Raw genomic sequence first — 21,917 nt, 5'->3', positions numbered from 1 at the left:
GTAAGAAAACTAAACATTCAACATTTTAATAGTGCATAAAATGTTAAAAAAATTAAATGATTCAAAACACAAAAACGTATTAAGTTTTTTTTTAGCTAATTTGTTCTCTAAATCCTTTTAAATCACAAAATTTACTTTTTATCAGTATATAAACAATTGTTATAATTGTAGTAGAAAAGTGGTGATTGTAGCGTACTAGGAAGTAGTTAAGCTAATGAAAACAGTTATCAAATTATTTCTATTATTGTTTGATTAAATTTCAATAAATATTTTATTTGTAGTTAGAAAATGTATGTATATATCTATTTAAATTTTTTTAAATGTTTATTACAAGTTTAAGCGATCTTGTTGATTCTGATTGATAAATTAGTTATTTTTTGAACTGCTGGAAGAATTACAAATTTGAAATTATTTATTTTATGTAGAAATTTCGTGATAAAATCTAAAGGTGAATCACTTCCTAATGGTAAAGTTGCAATCAAGTTAGATTTTGCTTGAAGTCAGACACTAAAAAACAGGCTGATTGAAGGTAAGATAAAAATTACTTTTCATAAATAATAGATAATTTTTATTTAAATATATTCTTATATTCTAACAAATATCCCATAAATTGTAACTGTTTGAAAATAAATTATATTTATTTTAGCAATTTTTTTCATAAAAAATATTTGCAATTTGAAACATTATAATTTTTTAAACAAGTTTTTTTTTTATTTTTGTACAAAAATTGTGAGTCAGCTCTTTCTCATATATAATTGTACAAAATCTAAGTGGAAAATTAAATAACCAAATTGCAGTTTATGTGTCAGATAATACTAAAAAGCGTTGGAATAATTTTTAAATTTCTATTGTCGGAGTTAGCGTGATCTGAAGGTATGAAGCAATGCTTAAACTTTTCGAGCATAAAAAATCGAAGTTGCAGTTTGTATAAGGTAGGACATTATCAAGTGATTGGAGGAATTTTAAGACAAAAATTACTTTTTACGAAAAATAAAAAACTTTCCGTCAAGTATATTTTAGTAAATATGTGCCGATTAATTATTTCAAAATTACTTTTTAAGTAATATTGAGTTATAAGAATCATATGCAATTTAAACATATTATTCATTCAAAAACGTTTTTATCATTGTCGCACAAAAATTATACTACCAGCTACCTTACTATAATTGACGAAATAGGAAAAAAGGAAATTAGCATAATTAGAACCCAAAATATTTATCAAAAGAAAGTGAAAAACTTTGTTTTTAAAATTAAAACTATTTTTCAGTTCCATTGGCCATAAGCTGATTGTTTTAAATAGTTTTAATTCTTTTGGATTAATTTTGAAAATAGTTTTTCTTCCTTGTATATGATTTTTCAACCCCTATTACTAGAAAGACTAAAATTTCTGAATACATTAAAAATCTAAGGAGGAAAATGTAGCTCTTCCCAAATTGTTTGTGTGAAGATTAATTAGGTATACACAAACTGTTAAAATATATAAGACCACAAGTAATTTAATAAAAGATAAATTAGAAACTCAGTCATCAAGATTCTATGGTATTTTATTCGATATGGTTAACGAAAATATTTGATTAAGTGGAACATTGGTTTTTAATTTTACTTATACATCAGTTTCTAAAATAATTTAGTTTCCTTTCAACTAAACTAAACTAAACTCAGTGGCGCGACAGCCCATAGAGGGCCAAGGCCTACTGTGCCCATCTGAGTTTTCTTGACCTTGGACTCTAGGGGGCAGGAGCGGATGTTCCGGTCAGGTGGTCAGCCGAACGCGGAACCCCCAGAGTTTAGTTCCCAAGCATGCTTGGTACTTATTTATCGACCCACTGAAGAGATGAAAGGCTGAGTCAACCTCGCCTGGTTCGAGGATCTAACCAGGGACCTGTGGCACGACAGCGTGAAGCGCTACTGCTTAGTTACCGGGCGTCTTCTTTTCAACTATTAATAATAATTATAGATATGTTAAAATACACATTTTTTTTTCTCAATAAAACTGAGGTATCTTATACTCACCAAAAGAACCTAAAGCTCAGCAAAGGGTACCTTCTATTCCTCAAAGGGAACCTTATATACTCATCGTAGGGAACCTTATAGTCAAACCTACCTGTAGTTATGGGGTGCATATCAAAATACCACTCTGGCCCGTCCTGTCATTCTAGATATACATGTCTATAAGCTTAACACATGAATAATTAAAGAAGTACATGAAAATTCAGAAAGGTTCAATACTTTCAGTAAGTTATTTTTTGAATTGCAGAGCAACAAAAAGCGAAAGGGGTCAAAAAGGCTCCAACCGTCTTTCTAGAGCTAATGAGTTGATTTTAATAACTTCATTTATTTCAATGGTTCTGAAAACAGATTTTGAGGGAGGTTACTATTAAACACCATTTATGATTACTTTTTTAAACAATTATTAATTTATTACTTTTTAAAACATAAAATATGTTTTAAAAATACAATTATTAGTTGTTATTAAAAATATTTATTAAAGACAAGTAAACAATTATTAATTTATTACTTTTTGAAACATAAAATATGTTTTAAAAAGACAATTATTAATTGTTATTAAAATAATTATTAAAGACAAGTAAAACAATTATTAATTTATTTCGATTTAAGACAAATATTATTTTAGTTATAGCTTAATATTTAGTGGATTACTCAAGTCTAAATCAAAAAAGCATTGCGCCGTTACTTTAAGCTAAGAAATTATTATATATAGCAGCTTATATCTGTATTTGTTACATGCACGCGTGTTGTCGGTTTCACAGACTATAAATTTGTAATAATTTACATATTCTAAACTGAAATTTTTAACTTTATTTGAAAAAAAATTAGCCAAAAATTTCTTTACTAAAGGTAATAACATTAAATATCAGCGAAAAGAGGAGTTACATTTTTAGTTTCATAATATATAATTTAAAAGTACTCTGATTTCAGCTCAAAATGTTTTATTAAAAAAATGAGGTATAGTACGAAAGGTTTTCTTCTTTTGAATAATTCATTGCTGAAAGTAGGTGTTTTTATTGGAAAATATAAATCATACTTTCTACCATGTTACATATCAAACGTAAGAATTCCGTATCGAATAATAAATAACTGTTTCGTGGAATATTTTATCACAATTTTGCCTCAGAAGCACCAAAATAAGTTAATAAAAATAAAGTTAATGCCAAATAAATATTTACAGTTGTGTTAACAGGAAATGCAGAAACCATGTTTCCTTTTTAAATATACCTTCCACGCGTACGTAGAATCGGTAAATAGTATTAGATGAATACTTTTTCACCGTATAAATATTTCATCAATGCAAATAATTTGTAAAAGTACTTAAATTTCCTGATCACGTAACTCGCTAGTAATAGAGCCTAAAACGTTTAATATTAAAAAGAAGCGCGACGTGGGAATGTAATTCTCGAAAAATGTTCGAATTCGTAATAATTTATTAGAATACGAGTATTACCTGCAAGTTGCTTTATATTCTTTTAAGAATACAGCACTGCTGGTTGAAGAAGACCAATAAATACATTATCAACCCATGAATATTGTATGATATGGCCATGAAAAGCTGATAAAACAAACTTTTTAGATAATATGGCTTCAGAATAGGGAATGAATTGTTAAATTTTTTACGTAAGCCTTTACATCGATAACTTCTGAAGTTTTAAAAAATTCAAACAAACTGAAGCTAAAAAGTTAACCATATGCATAATAAACGGCATATAGGAAGAAGCTTTACGAACAAGTATTTTTTAATATTGACTTATTAAAAAGAAGCTTATGCAAAGTATAAACGGTAAACGCATACAATCGCACGTAATGAGCCGTAATATTGTTTAAATTCGCTACAACTTTAATACGGTGCTAAATAAATGCATACTATTTCAATTCTCAAAATTTTTTAATTGATTTACTATCCAAATAAGTATTGGGTATATTTTGTGCTACGTATAGAATAAAACTATAAAACGTGAATAAAGCAAAAATAAAGGTACTTTAATGGACATATTATAGATTCGATTCTATAATCAAAAATATTCCTCAGTATCTAAAGTTGAAATGACAGAAGAAAAGTAACTTAATGAACAAATGTAAATTGGTTTAACCAATGAACGAAGAGGAACGAGTTTGAACAAAATAATAAAAGAATGGAGATAAGATGCAGGTGTAAAGACGAGGCAGGTGTAAAGGCCATTCTTAACATTTATTTCAAGGTTTGTCTCATACGTATGATTTAATGGAACACATTTTGTGGGATGTTTTCTCTAATAATCTTTCAAATTTTGTTATCAAGATCATATTACTTTCTATAATAGGATGAAGTTTAACCCGTGACACAAAAACCATGATCTAATAGAATTGAACTTATACATAAAACACAATGTAATTCAATCACTAAATGAACCGAAAACTCAGAGCAATTCAAGAGAGCATTTATAACAATGCGCGAAGCATGGTGATTTACAACTATTACTGTTTTGGTATCTTTGTAAATATTTACCTCAACTTTTGTTGATATCAGTAACCAATAATGAGGTTCAGGTTCTGGTTACGTGACTAGCTTGTTTTTTTCTCTTTGTGTGTGTAAAAGAGACAGACATGCTATAAAACCAGCATTAGTTTTGATTTAAAACAAAATTTCAGAATATATTTGCATTTGATCTGTAAGCTTGGTTTACAGTTAACTTTGCTACGTCACAAAATAAAAGGAAAACTAGCTATAAATTTAAAACCGACTATATAATAACGCGTATTGTAAATAACCGTAAGCATGTTTAATCATGATTAAGAACGCTTTTGCTGCCTTAAAACATATCGACAGCATTTTATTTTTCATAGATTGTGAGAAGCTTTTATCAAACAATTAATTTTTCTTGGTGTTTTGGAAATTTTTAAGCATGTATAACTGTCTTTTTGTTTACCCATGATAGACTTCACTCATTTCATAATTTTCTTATAATTTCTTCATAAAAATATTTTTTAAAAAAATTGCCTTTATTGTTCCATTACTGAACTGGCCAAATCTAGGTGATATCATTATTGCCGGCTTACACTAACCTTATTTGCACTTACATTAATGTATGCATAGACTGCAGATTTAATATGACTACGCATCTCTTTATAATGTGATTTGCGATCATCGCATTCTAACAGTATTTCTCGTAACGAATCAAATAATTCAAAACCGAATTTATTCCCAGAATGCGTAACTGTGCTTTTAATTATTACGTTAAGTTTAATCCCCTCAGCAATTGGATCAGAGTGATAACAAGGCGACAAAATTTCAGAACTAGGTCGGAAAGTGCGAAAATTCTCTCATAAATTAATGCATCCCATCACAAAGTTCATCTAAATTGCTGGCGTTTTCCATCTAATCGTTAAGTAAATACCCCTCCCCCAACACGGAGAAATGACCTACCCTTTCAAATGCTCATTATGTCCCAAAGCGTCGAAATCGCACTCCATCTGTGGAACTACTAAAGCATTAAAGGGTGCATCCTCGCTGTGCCGGCCAACGCGACAGTCAACGAAATACTCGTTTAGAGAAAAGGGATACGGTTACAGAGACATGTTAAATTATTCGACTCTGACTGTTAAATGATGTCGAGGACATCAAAGAGTTCTTGAGCAAATAGCGAATCTGGTTGAGGTAAATTTGAAATTGAAATGCTTATCATCAAGAGGCTTCCTGCGTTTTGAAGTATTTTTAATTAACCGTTATAAGCCAGAATGTTAAGTAGATGTTTTGATGAGAAATCTATATTTAATCTCATGGTAGATTTTACCACATTTAGAATTCGTTGTGCGTCTTTGTTCCACAAAACATTGGTGAAGAGACAAAAGAATTGAATTTGAGTTTGGCTTCATATTTTATTCTCTTATAAATTGGTTATAGTATTTTTTCCACACTTTATTTAGTCAAAAACCACCATTCTAAGATTCACCTTGGTAGATAAGTAAGATTTATTCATAAAACTTTTAAAAACAACGCTTTTCACGTAAAATAATAAAGAAAAGATTTTATTTTTAGAATTTTTTTTTTCTCTTTAGTTCCGCGTTTGTTAGTTTATTTACAAAACAAATCGAAATTTTTGCTACGAATGTCGTTGTAGTGATCGAAATTTCAAGATGCAGAGGTTGAAACAAGAATTTCTGGTTGCAATTTTGCAATTGAAGTTTTATACCATTTGGCGATAAAATGGCAATATAAATTCTGTTTGTAGTGATCAGAAAAAGTTTAAAATTTGTATTGTTATCCAGCAGAGCGTTTCAGTACACTTTGAAACCTAAGCTAAATGTTTAAAAAGTTGTCCAAATTACGTTTTCATATCTAATTCCGCATTTTAAATTTAGATGGTAGTTTACTCTATTAAACTAAGCATTTTTGCTGCGTATGTCAAAACATTAAAATTTCATCTTAATATAGAAAATTCTTCAATATAAATATGATTAAAAGTTACTCTAGTAGTTGTGTTTTCTTTAAATTCGTTCTAAATTTATATCTGAAGTTATGCTTTATACTTAAATTAGAATAGTGAAAGTAATTCCTCAATTATTCCATCATTAGTAATATGGCATTCTATTTTATTTGCTAAAGAAATAAAATCGCAAAATATGCAAGAATTTTTTATTGAAAGAATTGTATTTCCCTTTTAAGTGTAATTAAAAACTTTCATAAATTCTGAATTATTTTTCAGCATAATCTCCATATCAAACAACGAACAAAGAAATGCTTAAAAAATGAAGTATGTGATGTGTGAGAATCTAATTGTTTCATCCCGAATTATAACTTGAATAATTTATACTTGTAAGTAGAAAAAAAAATTAATATTGCGAAGATTGGGAAAAAAATAAAAACAAAAATATAAAATTTTAACTGAAATCATTCTTTAATAAATTAAGAGGATTGTATCTCGGCACGAAATTCTAAATTGGCATTCTCTGGGGAATTTTGTGAAGTTAAATCATGAATTTTACAGAAAATAAATAAAAGATTAAAGAAATATTTCTTCTTTTTTTTCTTCAAAACTACGTCGTGACTTAAACATTCGTCTGAAAATCTCTTTCTTTTAAATTCTTTTCAACGCATCTCTAGATTACTTATAATGCCATGAAGGAAAACTTACTTTTTTTTTTAGTTTTTATTACAAAATTAAAGTGTTCTTTTATATTGCATTTTTTTCCTTCTCCTTTATCATAAATTTCTACAAGGAAAAGAATTTTATAGCTTTTGTAATTCAGTTATAATAACTAGAATTATTTAATCTACATTTTAACTATTTCGTTTAAGAACGCATTTTAATTATTGCTTTAATAAAAATTATAGCTATGTTTCTTTCTTTATACTTAAATTTAACAATGAATAGTGCGTTTTTGCACAGTAATAGATAGGGATGAATACTTTTAAGTAATAATAATAATAAAAGAATTGGGTACTTGCACTTTAAGAAGATCACGAATACCCACACATGTGACCTATGACGTTAGCGCCTGCCGATCGTTTACAAGCAAAATGGCGTGTTAAAAGTGAGCTAAGTTTCTCCTTATTCATAGTGTTAATTAACGTGAAGTTAATTAAATACAGCATCGTATGGCTCATCGAATTTGCTGAAATACATTATCTTCTTGTCTACGTCTTTTACTTAACTTAGATTTAGTATTTTCTTATATATTTCATCGTAACCATGATTAATTTCATTTTGTGTACCTGGCAACTTCGATGCATAATTAACTTGTTTGTGCTCTACATGGCTTCGTGCCTGTCTTCGGATTAAGTAAGAAATATATAGTGAAAGAATTGAAATATTTGTGAAATACTCTTTTCCGAAAGAATATAGAATGTGTTATTCAAGAAAATTGATACCTGACGGGATTGGCTTACTTGAAATGGAATGAAAAGAACAGTTGCTAACGTAAACAAATAACACATTTCAACAACCAATCAGGATCGATATACCCATACTACGTCACTTGCAGGTATCACATTAACATCAATTCCATTTGAAACTGGAGATAAAGAAATAAGTTTAATAATGAGAAATAATGTTTATTTATATTAGAATAATATTTTTGGAATCTAGTAAATTTCTTTGAGATTTTTTTTAGAATCGGATTCTATATAGAACTTTATACAAAAGATCTAGAATCCCTACATTGGTCTAAACTTAAGGTTTGACATACTATATTTGCTAAAAATTCAATACAATACACCACTGAATTCTTCAGAATTTTTAAACTATGTTCTAACTCTTTTTCATGTTTGTAACGATAGAATCATGCAATCAAAATTTTGACCACTCTCTGACCAGCTGGAGCATTTAAATATCCGTTCCAGATGAAAATACAAGTTTTAATTGTTATTTGTCCCCTAGTAGAAGTTTTTATCCTTTTTTTAACGACAAATAAAATTTAACATCAATCGAAATTTTTGTTTATCTTTGAAAAACTGCAAAATTTAAATTTTTATTGAAACTCTTTGCTGAAAGACAATATAAGTTTCAAATACTTTTTTTTCGACTACAAGTGGAATTTAAATTTTTTGTAACCGTCATGGAACAACTGACCCATTTTTGGGTCTATGACTTCATATGTTAAAACTAAGTAGTCTTGTAAATCCAACTCAGAAGACAGAGTAACTCCTGGATCAAACATTGGGGCAAACTAGCCTATAGTAGTGGAGCAGAGATGCGAACTGCTCCGGACAGGCCAAAATCATTAATAAATCGGTAGATAACTACAAAGTAAATTTTGAGAATATTTGACGATTTTTGTTTGCTTTTTAACAGGTAACTTGAAAAAAGTACTATGAAGTGGTGAATTATATAAGCCTACGAATTATTTAGAAATAGTAGTGGATAAAAATCTACTAAATTGAATTTATTAAACCAAGAATCACAATTGATAAACTACCACTTTAAAATATATATTTGCTGTCCGGAGCAAGTTGGCATCTCTGGTGGAGGAGTTTAAGTGGAATTTATGCTTATTTTATCATTTTATCACCAATGAGCGTAAATTGAAATTCCAACTACTTGGTGACTTAGAAGCGTGATCAAATTTTAACTGGAGCTTTAAACTGGATGATTACACAAGTTTTTTATCAATTTTTGACCGCTATTACTTGAAATCCCAATTATTATCGTCAATCAAAATTTTGACCTGTTTTTGCCATACACTTTTAGAGACACAAAACTAAAATAAAATGTAATATATGGATATGAAATGATAAAAAGGCTTAAAAATTGCATATTTAAGTGGTCTAAAATGAAAATATTTTTCTCCCGCACCTAAAACAAAAAATAAAGTGTACAACATTTTCGCGGGACGTGATGAGAATTACCGATATGGATGACGAAATGGATTCATCAGACGTTTTTCATTTCGGATTTGAACAAAAATAGAATATTCTTTTAACGTAACTTTTAAAACTTTATTTATTTTATTTATTTTATAAAAACATTAACATTATCAACATTAAAAACATTATATTATTAAAAGCATTATATTATTAACATTATTTATTTTATAAAAATATACTTTCTAGTTCTCTTTAAATTAAAAACAAGAAGAAGCTTTTTATCTTAATTCAGACACCAACCTCATGTGGTACTCTATGCTATTAACACTATAATAATTTTCATTTTAAAACGATATACCACAAAAATTATTAAAAAGATAACTGAATGCAAATTAGAATCTATGTTCTACATTATTTTATGAACTTAAGAGATATATTACTAATTTCAAAGCCTGTCAAAATGGCTACGCTTTTGAACGAAATAGAGGCAGTACTCCACTACGAGAAAAAGTTTAACTACTTAAGCATATTATATTAAAAGCGTTAAGTAAGAAATGTGTGGCATTACTACCACTATAAATATAAAATACCGAATCACTAGTACATAAGACATGCTAACTTGATTCCATCATGAGGTACCTTTTGATAGATGAAGGTTGACATAGTCTATACAGGGGTTTCCAACTGGCGGCCCGCATCAGGCCCTCGAAGCCTTTTTTTTGTGGCCCGCGAACTAAAATATATTATTTTTCATAGCGGACAATTTTCGTAAAAAATCTATAAGGGCTTAAAATACTTTTCTCGTGTAAAAAAAAAAAACTAATTTTTTTGTCATTCGTGAAATTTAACATACCAACGGTGCAAAAAAATTTATTTCTCAGGTTTTTCATCCAAGATAATATTTATTCAAATACAAAAATTATCGTGCATGTTACTCTCTTTTTTTATTTATCTTTTTTTTATTTTATTTTTTATTTTGTGAATATAATTTAGCATGAAATTCTCCAATTTAGCTTTTTCAAACCACTCATTTTGGACGAAATCATATACATTTGTAAATTTTAAAGTGCATAAAAGAGGGAATGAATATCATGTTTTATCTAGATTCCTTGAATTTTATATCGAATGAGCAGAAAAGAAAGAAAAAGATGCTCGAGAATATTTTAGTTGTTGCTATAATTCCTAATAAGTCGAAAACATTTTAATTTATCACAGAATTAAATTTGAAAAAATCTTGTCTCTAAGTTTCAGATTCAGAGAAGACTCAAAATGATACGTAACAAGCATTATTTGTAATGCTTGTTATTTTGTTCTTTTTTTTAATACTAAAAAATCTTTTTTAAAAATCAGACAGCAATATTTAATGTTCCTTCAAACATAAAAGAATCCTATATAAAATTTTGATAAAGTTGTGGCCCGCCATTTGACTGGTGTTTTTAATTGCGGCTCCCGGCCTCATGTAAGTTGGAAACCCCTCGTCTATAATTAAATCCCTTCAATGGTGACCTGTGGATGTGATAAAAACATGCTAATATCGATGGAGGATCCAAATTAAACAGTTGATTTGCTTAAAAAGATACTGCTCAAAGAAAAAGAAAATCCGGTGAAGTAAATAAAGTCTCCCGGTCAAAAAAGAATAATGAAGAAAGAAAAAATAATGAGCGAAATGCTATGAGCAAAAATGAAGGAAAAAAAATGAGCGAAATTCTATTAACAATAATGAAGGAAAAAAATATAATAAGCAAAATTGATATAAATAAATAAACAGCATGAATCAACTAGTGGTATCCGTTCATAGAATTCTATCACAGATAAAATTCTGGAAGGGGAGTAATGCGCCGTAACTACCTACCACTATAAATATAAAGTACCAAATCATCAGTATATAAGACATGTTAACTTGATTCCATCACGAGGATTAATTCCCTTCAAAATGCATAAGAAAAATCTGGCAAAGCTTAATTTTGTAATCAAACAAAATCGTATAAAAAGTCTGGAAATCTCAGTAAACTTAATGCATTGTCTTTTCAGTTGTGTATCATGGATTAAGTATAAAATTTGTGTCATGATTTATTTTAAAATTAACTGCGTTTCATAAGTTTATGGTATTTTAAATAGTATGTTCATTCAAAATTGCACTTTAAAGCTATTAATAATACATAAAAGTTATCTGAAAGAGTTCCTTACTGTTAAAAACATAGTCGGTCTATAATATTGTAGTCTATGGTGAAATAACTTTTTTTATTATTAAAGGCAAATATTTAAAATTTGAATAATCTTAACGTAATTTCTTTTTGTAAATAAGGAAATATCTATATATTTTTTTAAACAAACAAGAACGTTCAAAAGATTTTCATCAATTTTGTATAAGACGAAATCTACTTCTCGTTTTTTGCTTAATTTATTTATTTCATAAAAACAAATTAAAAAGCAAATTTTTTGATATTTACAAACAAAAACAATATCGTGTGACAAATTAAACTGAGCCAGAACGTTCATAGAAAACTCAGTCATGTGATTCGCGAGTGCATGAGCTAAGGGAAATATTGTTAAGCCATGTTAGCGTGATGTCCATTTAACATAAGTTCTGGACTACTAAAACTTATTTTATTACAGGAATTGTTTAAAGTAATATTAATTCCATAAGATAAATAAAAAGATTATATGGTTTAGTTTCATAAGCAAATGTAATCACATACAAGTGTAAATAAACCACCTTTTCATCAGTTACCTCTACCTTGAAAATTAACAGAGATTATTGAGTCTATACTTTTGAAAATGGTGTGCCTAATTAATAAATCAATTTCAAAGTCATTTAAATATCATAACGTTATTTTATAACTTTTGATAAGAAATAATTGATACCGATATTTTAACCGACGATATTTAGTTGCAAAATTTCTCTCTCACTACTTTCTGAAGATTAGATACGGGAAAAGAATCAAACAAATGATGGATCACAAGCAAATGAGGTATTTATCACATTCCAAGTTCTCAGCCACATTCCGATCATTGGCGCGGATTAATCAGAAAGATTCGTAGCATCTCTCGGACAGATCCGGAAACTGTAATGATCTCCATCTTCATTAAAATTCGATCTCTGCATGCCAAATGTTCGAAGCCCCGGCATTAATCTGAAGTAATTAATTGAAATCATTTCCCTCCTTTTCCAGGAGATGGCTTTGAGCACTCTATTTAGTTAGATCCCCCTGAAGCCAAAGTACTTTTTACCAAACATGGCAAATGTGAGCAGAATAATAGATATTCCGAATAGTTTCTAAAAAGTATTACAATTAGTTCTGTTTCGTCTGTGAAAAAAATCCTTCTTTCTTATAGAAGTACTCTTTCAGTAAAAATCTTCAATTACAACTCCAATTGCGGTTAGAATAATGAATTTTTAATGAAATTGTGAGATAGTTTTCCCAAGTTAAAATGATTGAATCGGTAAAAAAAATGAATGAGAATTTTTATTTATTTGAAAAATTTTATTATAAAAAGGCTCTTTTGAATTAATGTCGTACATTTTTTGTGAAGAATCTAGACTTTAGAATTTAAAAAAATAATTTCAAAGAAGTAGGCTCATACACATTAAAACTTTGAATGAAATAAACTGCAAAAAAATCCTATTACCTAGATTACGGAACTATTTTCCAGCAATCAAAGATTTAGGGAAAAAGGTTTTTCCGGAAAAATTTTTGACACAATTTCTTACTGGTCATATAGAATGTTTATTGTAACATATAAAGAATTAAAAAAAAACAATGCGAACGAAATAAGGGAAAGGCAAAAGTTGTTTTATAAGTTTTGATTCAGGTCCAAAATAATTTTTTGAAGTCTGTGATATTTTCTTAGTTGAAATTTTTTGACCCAAATTCTTATAAGTCATATCGAATGCTAAAAGTAACATACGAATGACAAAAAAAGCAATGCGTGAACAATTAGGAAGGTGAAAAGTTTTTTGATAAATTTTGGTTCAGGTCCGAAATTATTTTTTGCCTCTCTTCTTAGGTGACATTTTTGACGCAAATTCTTACAAGTCATATAGAATGCTAATTGTAACATATAAAGAATTAAAAAAAGAACAATGCGGAAAAAATAAGAGAAAGGCAAAAGTTGTTTTATAAGTTTTGATTCAGGTCCAAAATTATTTTTTGAAGTCTGTGATCTTTTCTTAGTTGACATTTTTTGACGCAAATTCCTACAAGTCATATAGAATGTTAAAAGTAACTTATGAATGACAAAAAAAAGCAATGCGTGAACAATTAGGAAGATGAAAAGTTTTTTGATAAATTTTGGTTTAGGTCCGAAATTATTTTTTGCCTCTCTCTTTAGGTGACATTTTTTGACGCAAATTATTACAAGTCATATAGAATGTTAATAGTAACATACAAAGGCTATATAAAAATTAAAAAAAAAAGAAGAACAATGCGGAAATAATTAGGGAAAAGCTAAAGTTGTTTGAATAAATTTTGGTTTCAATTGAGTTCTGAAAGTAAGAACGAGTAAACTCAATTTATATCTTCAAAGAACGAGTTTTAATAGTTTTGAAGTAAGAATTTCTAAAGCTTCGAAGAATGAACTTCAAAAACTTTGAATCACAAATCCAAATACCTCCATTTTTAGAATCTCAATATCTCCGTCGTCCTAATTTCAATACCGCCGTTGTCCGAATTTCAATACCGCCGTTGTCCGAATTTCAATACCGCCGTTGTCCGAATTTCAATACCGCCGTTGTTCGAATTTCAATACCGCCGTTGTCCGAATTTCAATAGTTCTAAAAAATAAATTTCAATAACTTCATTGAACAAATTTTATAAGATGAGTAGCATTTAAAAACTTCCTTTAATTAACCTTCAATTAATTTCACTAACTTTCAACAGTCCATTTTTGAAGCATGGCTTGAATAGCTCAAAAACTTCCAAATAAATCTTATAATCTTTAAATTAAACTATCGTTTCGTAATAAGTTTCAAAAAATTTTTATGCCTTCGAAAACTTGAATAGTTTCACTGCCTAATTTCAACAAAGTGCTTTCTTTGAGCCTTTTATAAATCATAAAATGTAACAAAACGGTACTTCTTTCGAAGCTAATAAACTAAAATCCTGCTATTTACAAAAGCACTCTACATACAGATAAATATCGCCGAACACTCACTTTAAGTATTGTGCTTTAAATAAAGATTAAGTTTTAAAATGGTGGTGTCGGTAGAATGCGTTATGGTCCTCATTTAAGGGTGCAAATGATCGTTATTTTTACAACGAATCGCCAAAATACTTCAAAGTCGCAAAACGAAATCACAAGTATCTTTCTGAACATCCCCAGCTTTTATTAAGTATCGTAAAAGTTCTCTCTCCCCTGCCCCATTATGCTTTTCATACCTTGAAAACTGTAATTAAAATTCAGTCGCCGAGTGTTCTTCATCAACTGTGAAAAGGGAGATTTAAGGACATGGAGTCCCTGAAAAGAGACATTCGCTTTAAGGATGTTCTGGTCACGATCCATTTGGAATGTCTTTTGCTGTCTGGACGATTGCTGAGTTCAGTAAATCAGCAAATTTGTGCAGCACTTAAGTAATGGTAAAATTCTTTCAGAAGATAACCTTCAGCGTTGTTGAATCTTTCTCTTGGTATAATGACTTTGTATTTTAAACGGTAAACTCAAGTTTAATATGAAAGGTTTAAATAGTTAGCTTGATGTATCTAATATAATGACTGTATTTTTGAAAAAAATGTAATGATAACTATTTACATATTCGACTATCTAATGATTTCGAAGGAAAGATGAAATTATATGGAGAGAAGTTTAAAATAAGCATAAATGATAAGTTAGTGGAAGATAAAAATTAAATATGTAAGAAAAAATATGATTTGCGGAACATTTAATTCCAATTACAAATCGTTGAAATGAGTTCAATTATTTAAAAAATTGCTTTTAGCACTTTTTGAAGTTTTTAGTAAATCTTCAGTTTCATAAGGGGAAATTAAGTTTAGCTGTAAATTGTCTCACAATAATTAGGGAATTTATTCATAAAAATTATGAAAATTGTTAATTTTTTGAGATATTTAAAAAAAAAAATTAAGAATTTGATTATTTAAGGCTTTTTTTGGAAAAAATGATAGGATATATCCAACATGCCGAATTGATATGAATTGATATGAATTATTGATATGAATTATTTTTCTAAATGAATAAGAAGATATAGATTTGATGAAAATTTGATATAAGTTACAAGATCATATGATTTAAAAAAAATAGCTATTGAAAAAAAAATGCTTTACAAAAAATTCTTAACAATTAAATTTTGGTATCGATATTAGGTTTATTTGTTAATGAATTTAAAGATGACACATTAATGACGTATTTGATTCACAGATGGCGCATAAATGACATTTGATTCTAGATTGGCGTATTCGACTACAGGTGACGCAATGAAAGTGGATTTGATTCACAAATGATCTATTAACCCATGCCAATAGACACAACTACTATCATTATGACCAGATGAAGAAGTGAGATGCCCGCTCCGCGGGCAGGTACTTCGCTCCAATTCCTATCAAGTCAAATCAAATGATCTATTGATTGGATAATTAGTTCAAAATATTGGCTGTTAGCATATTCGGCAAAAATGTTTTTAAAAAAAGTATAGAAATCGATTGTTGCAAATTAATTTCTAAGCGAGGAAAAAACAAAAACACCATCGTTATCTGAAGAATAACTAATGTGAAATGTGGCTCTGAAAATATCCAAACCTGTTTAGTTGTATTAGGAAAGAAAAAAAAAGAGTTGAAAATATATTATTATTCTTATTGTATAGCCTTTGTTGAATAGCCGACCCAATTTTCGAGTTTACGACTATCAATGTTCAACTACGTAGCCTTGTAATTTTGAACCCTATCCAGAAGACAAGGGAACTCTTTGATCAAGTATTGAGAGAAATTTGCCTTCGTGGAGGAATTTTTTGATGGGGCTAACCTACATCTGCGTTACATAAAGGAGAAGACCACGAGAACCAACCACGGTTAGCCTGACGGCAGGGGTACTCTAACCTATGATCCGTCTACTATTGAGGATATTTTACGTCAGCACTGTGGTTGGTGCATGCCGGATGCAGAATTCATATCGACCAGTCATTGCTGGGATTCGAACCCGGTTCACCTCATTGGAAGGCGAACGCTCTTTCTCCTGAGCCATCTCTGCTTAAAATCGATTATTAGAAACATTTTCAAATTTCAACTGGCAATCAAGCAGGCTTTGATTTTTTCTCCTCGCCTTTCTCAATAGTATTTTTTTCATCGCCAAGATATTAATTTGCGATAATCAATATCTACACTATTTTGAGTTCTGATTTAACAAGGATATCAAAACTATATTGTAAGAGCGGTGATTAAAGATCATCCTGGATTTTAAGAAAAATAACATGTAATAAGGAATATGATTAATTTAGACAATTGATAAATAATTGAGAAAACTATTATGGTATATTAAAAAAACAATTTAAATGGTTTTTAATACTAACACCAATGACTTAAACATAAAATTCACTTTAAATTTAATGACAAATGATAAAAAGAGTTGACTGAAGAAAAAAAATTAGTTTACAAAGTTAATTATACAGATACTGGTACAAAAGCTCATATTGTGAATAACCATAAAAACCTAAGTTTATTTTGCACACATTTACGTGATTTGTTGAAGAATTCAACTATTTTTAATTAATAAAACAAACTCAAATGCAAATTTCAAGGGAGAAAATGTTTTTATTTCTTAATTTATTGAGCACACAAGCTTTTTTCTTCTTCTTGTAATTACATAAACATTAAGATTTATACCAATAGTTAAAGATATCTTTTCCAGAAAAAATATTTCAGTATAATTACAGCATACAAATAGTAATAATTTATTAAAAATAATAATTATTTTCCATTAAAATGCGAAACCTTTATAAAACATTTTTTACAAAAGATTTTTTTTAAAGAAAACTCAGATAAGTAACGATCTTATTAAATTTATTCGCAAATGAGCAGATTAAAAAAAAATCTGCTCAATTATGGAAATAAAAGTATTTTAATGATGCAAAATAACTCTTAATAGTTGAACTAATATTTGTTGCAGTTTTTTATCTATTGTAAATGGGAAAAAAAAATTTCGTCAAAGAAAAATAAGGAATTAGTGTAAAATCTTGGCTGTTATTTTTATTCAAAACTTAAAGAATGCAACATTAAGAAATATTAGGATAATTAACGCAAATAATTAGGAGAGTTTATTATAAAAAGAAGCATTTGCACGCAATGCTTTTTTTTCCTTTTGGAAAAATATTTCTTTGGCAATTCTTTTGAGTTTAGAGAACATGTAAATCAAATTGAATAATAGAAATACATTACTTCAGTTTGCGATAAATATAAAGAATCAAGATCGAGAATTTAAATTAAATTAAAGAAACGATCGTAATTACGGAAACGCAATCATAAAAATATTTTGAAACTATTTTAAAAGTGTATTAAATTTGAAATAATGAAGCTCGGCAAATTAAAATAAGGCAAAAAATTATACATTTATTTTTCTGTAATAAGTTTGAAATTTGCCAAATTAAGAAGATACAAGCAATAAATTTATAATATAAGACTCATGTTTAATGATCAGTATTAAAATACCTTTTAAAATTATTAAAGAAAAAACAATTTTAAAATTAATTGCAAGAAAATTAATGAATTACTTTTTGTATACGTTATACTAATTTCGTGATTAAATAATTTAAAAGAATAATTCATAGAACTTCGCTATTTAAAGACATAGGAATTTGATTCAAATTAGAATTGGAATTTTAATTCATTTTGAAAAAAAAAGTATTAGATGAATAATCTTTAGTAAAAGAAATATACTCAATCAATTTTCATAATTGAATACTTATCAATAACGACTTTAAGTTTCAGTTATAATTATTAAACTATCAAACTACTTAATTTATGAATATTAAGTGAAAATTAAAAGAAATGATGAAATTTAAAAACTGATAATAACTCAAACTCATTTTCGGAAACATAATGTGCAATTTTTAGTTCTTGAAAAAAATAGTAAAACTATATCATACTATTAACTTGGTGTTTATATACTCATTTTTCAAAAAAAAATTAAACAATTTTTAAAATATTAACCAAAGATTATTAATTATGGTAATTTAAAAAATAAATACGACATTAAAATATTTCTTTTTAAATTTTATTATTTATAGGAGTGTCTGCTTACCATCCCCCGTAACCTGTCATTCCCCTCTCTAATTTTTGCTAAAAAGTCGAAATTTTTTTTTTTAAAGAAAATAATCATTTTGTTTATGAAATATACAAGTATTATAATTTTATGTAAGAACATTTTATTAATATTTTTATCTTAAAAAAATGAAGGATTATTTGGATTTAAGAAACAATCAACAGAATTTGAAAAAAAAATTATACTTAGAAATATGAAAGTGTGTCAAAATAAGAAGTAATAAACGAGAAGCAATTTTATTTGTTAATAACTTAGATCTCTTAAACGTCAGTAGATTGCTGATATATAATTATTATAATTTTATGTAAGAACATTTTATTAATATTTTTTTTCCATTGGCAGGCACTGAATTTGAATCTTTGCCTATACTATGCCAGAATTGTTGCTCATTTCGCGTTACCCAGTGGGCACCTGTGAACCAAAGTCACGGAGGCGAGCAACATTGCCCACGCCACACTGCCACAAACCCGTTTATAGGGTGGGCCACATTCACACATCATACTCACACACACAACAGAGGACAGCACAAAGACAGAGAGAAACATCCATGCCCAGAGCGGGATTCGAACACGCAGCCTATGGCTTCGCAGTCAGGCACGCTAACCGCTCGGTCACCTGGCCGGCATTTTATTTATATATTTATCATAAAAAAATGAAAGATTATTTGGATATAAAAAGCAATCAACAGAATTTGAAGAAGAAAATTATAGTTAGAAATATAGAACGTGTGACACAATAAGAAGTAATAAACGAAAAACAATTTCAATTGTTAACAACTTAGATCTCTAAAGATCAGTGGATCGCTATTATATAATTATTATAATTTTATGTAAGAACATTTTAATAATATGTTTATCATAAAAAAATGGCTGATTATTTGGATATAAAAAACAATCAACAGAATTTGAAAAAAAAATTATACTTAGAAATATAGAAAGTGTGACAAAATGAGAAGTAATATACGAGAAACAATTTTAATTGTTAACAACTTAGATCTTTAAAGATCAGTATATTGCTGATATGAGACAATATAAAAGGTAGAAATGGAACCCGCCGAATTTGCCAACCCTTTTAGGCTTAGCTACTCTTACTTGACAAAACTCTAACATTTAGCATTAATTTCAATGAGAGGGATTGCTTTTTTAAATAATTAATTTAAAATAGTCGAAAAGCATTAATTAAAAAAAATAACCAGCTTTCCTAGGTAGCAAAATGATATTATCTAACTTAGAAAGATGCAATACAATACTGCCGTGCTCGAAAACGCTTGACTCCTGAATCCTATCTTTTAATATTAGAGCTAATATTATATAAGATTAAATAGTGTTCAATCATACATTCGAACTTTTAAAATTATCCTCTATTTCATTATTTTTGGTCCAGTATCACTTTTTTGTGAAAGGCTATCCCATATTATTAATAAATCATCAGAACCAATAATTAGAACTGATAATCATTTAGAACGAATTTTTTAAATTATTAATAATTAATCAAAATTAATTACCTAAATAAGAGTACTAATGAAAATTAAACAAACTTGATCAACATACATTCGAAAAGAAAATTTATGTGCTAGTATAAAGAATGAGAATTTAAAAAAAATTAAATAATTTTAAATAATAAATAATTACTAAGTCATTTTTCTTATGAAATTAGCTTTGGGTAAACTGGTCTCATCAGTGGGTGCAACGTTTTTTTAAATTTTTCAATTAGCTTACAGATGTGACGAAACGCAAAAGGTTAAATTAATATCAAAGGGCCAAACTGTCATCCGCCATCCTGATTAAACTATAAGATCCACAATTTCCAGATTGCCGCTAGCCCCCCCTTATTTCAAGGGTAAAAAATCCAAATAGGTAAAAAAAAAAAATTTAATTGTGCATGGGGATCACAAAAGTAGACTTAAGTTTAATCTGAAGTTAACGTTACGTAGAATACGTATACAAGTAAAAAGAGACGTGGTATCCTAGCTTATATAGAAGTGGGCTTTGATCCGTAGGGGTGGGGGTTCAATCTTCCTCTCGGCTAAGACCCACCAAGTACATGCGATATACGTGCTAATAAAATCTGTGGATTCGAAAGTATTGTCTTTGGTCACTGAGCAATACCATGTGTACAGGGATCTTAAGGAAATTTTCCTCCCCTTCAAATCTATGTCTAAATTGAAAGTGAATAAAAGTGTTCTCACGAACAAGTGGTGCTGCCATCTATCCAAAGGGTTCTGAGCTAAATCGTACTTTCACCCTTGCTGTACTCTTGTCAAATGAAATGCGCACCTTCCTAACTTAATTCGCAAAACGCCAATGGCTGATGAGCTTAGCTTGTCCCAGTGTCATTAGAAACAACACAAATAAAAGTTTATATAATTTTATGAAATTAGAACTCCATTATTAAAACAACATGTTCTTTTAATCAAGTAACAAAAATATTTTTTTCATTTATTTTGTACTAAGTTTAATGATTATGAATTTAAAAGCATTATTTTCAAATAAACCAATTTTTTTAAAATTTATTAATAAATATTTTTCATCTCTTCATGTCCTATAAAGTTTAGCAAAAAGGAGAAAGTAGCTCTTAATCCTTGTCCCATTCTTAAATTATTACATCTACCCTCTTACTCTTAATGGTCTAAACTCAAACACACAATTCCATTTATCTAATGAACTTTCCCAACTAAAAGTGCTGTAGTGCCTACTTTACTATAAGTAGAATGAAATAATGAACAGAAATTATCCATTGGAGACAAACTAAAAAATCGTAAGGGTAATATTATGTGGTTAATGATTTCATATTTCTCAAATAGAAGTAAGAATTCAAAATTGAAATTTGATCGAACTAGTTACAGCATCAGATACAACTTATTTCACAACTCAATTTTGTTTATTATGAAATAGTTTTGTACGTTAGTTTTAAATTTTATTTTGTGTTTGGCATTGTATGTCATTATATAGTTGTTTTGTATATTGCTACAAATTCAATAATTATTTCGATGTTTCTTAAAAATGCCAAGATTTAAATCATTACTGAAAATTACAAGACTCAAAAATAGGACAAATGCTATCGTAGTAATTTTCCTTTTTTTATGAAACTTTTATAGTTCTGTAAAATTAAAGCTCTATACTAAGACAATTTGTTCATTTATCTAAATTGTAATAATCAAATTTTAGTTTTTCTTTTTTGAACTAAGGTTAGTGATCAAGAAATAAAAATAACTTTCTAAGAAATTGTCATTTATTTTAAAAAATATCTCATCCATTCCTTTATATCTAATAAAATTCAACAAAAAAAGAAGATAGCTTTTAATCTGTCTTGTTTCTATTCTTGACTGATTGCAGCTACGCTTTTACTTCTAATG

General features: G+C 28.4%; 1 long non-coding RNA gene across 1 annotated transcript in view; it reads left to right on the top strand.

Annotated features, from left to right (window-relative positions):
* LOC122269062 (uncharacterized) overlaps window positions 1–21,917 on the top strand; it is a 104,323-nt gene that overhangs the window by 50,324 nt on the left and 32,082 nt on the right. The window contains exon 2 of the long non-coding RNA XR_006224952.3: window positions 426–529. This is a non-coding gene — a long non-coding RNA (uncharacterized LOC122269062). The remainder of the gene's footprint in view (window positions 1–425; window positions 530–21,917) is intronic.

This window comes from Parasteatoda tepidariorum, chromosome 6, assembly GCF_982258835.1.
Source record: "Parasteatoda tepidariorum strain Cologne lab strain chromosome 6, Ptep-v5.0, whole genome shotgun sequence".
Lineage (NCBI taxonomy): Eukaryota > Metazoa > Arthropoda > Arachnida > Araneae > Theridiidae > Parasteatoda > Parasteatoda tepidariorum.
The sequence above is the reverse complement of the archived record's forward strand: the minus strand, read 5'-3'. Positions and strand labels throughout refer to the sequence as shown.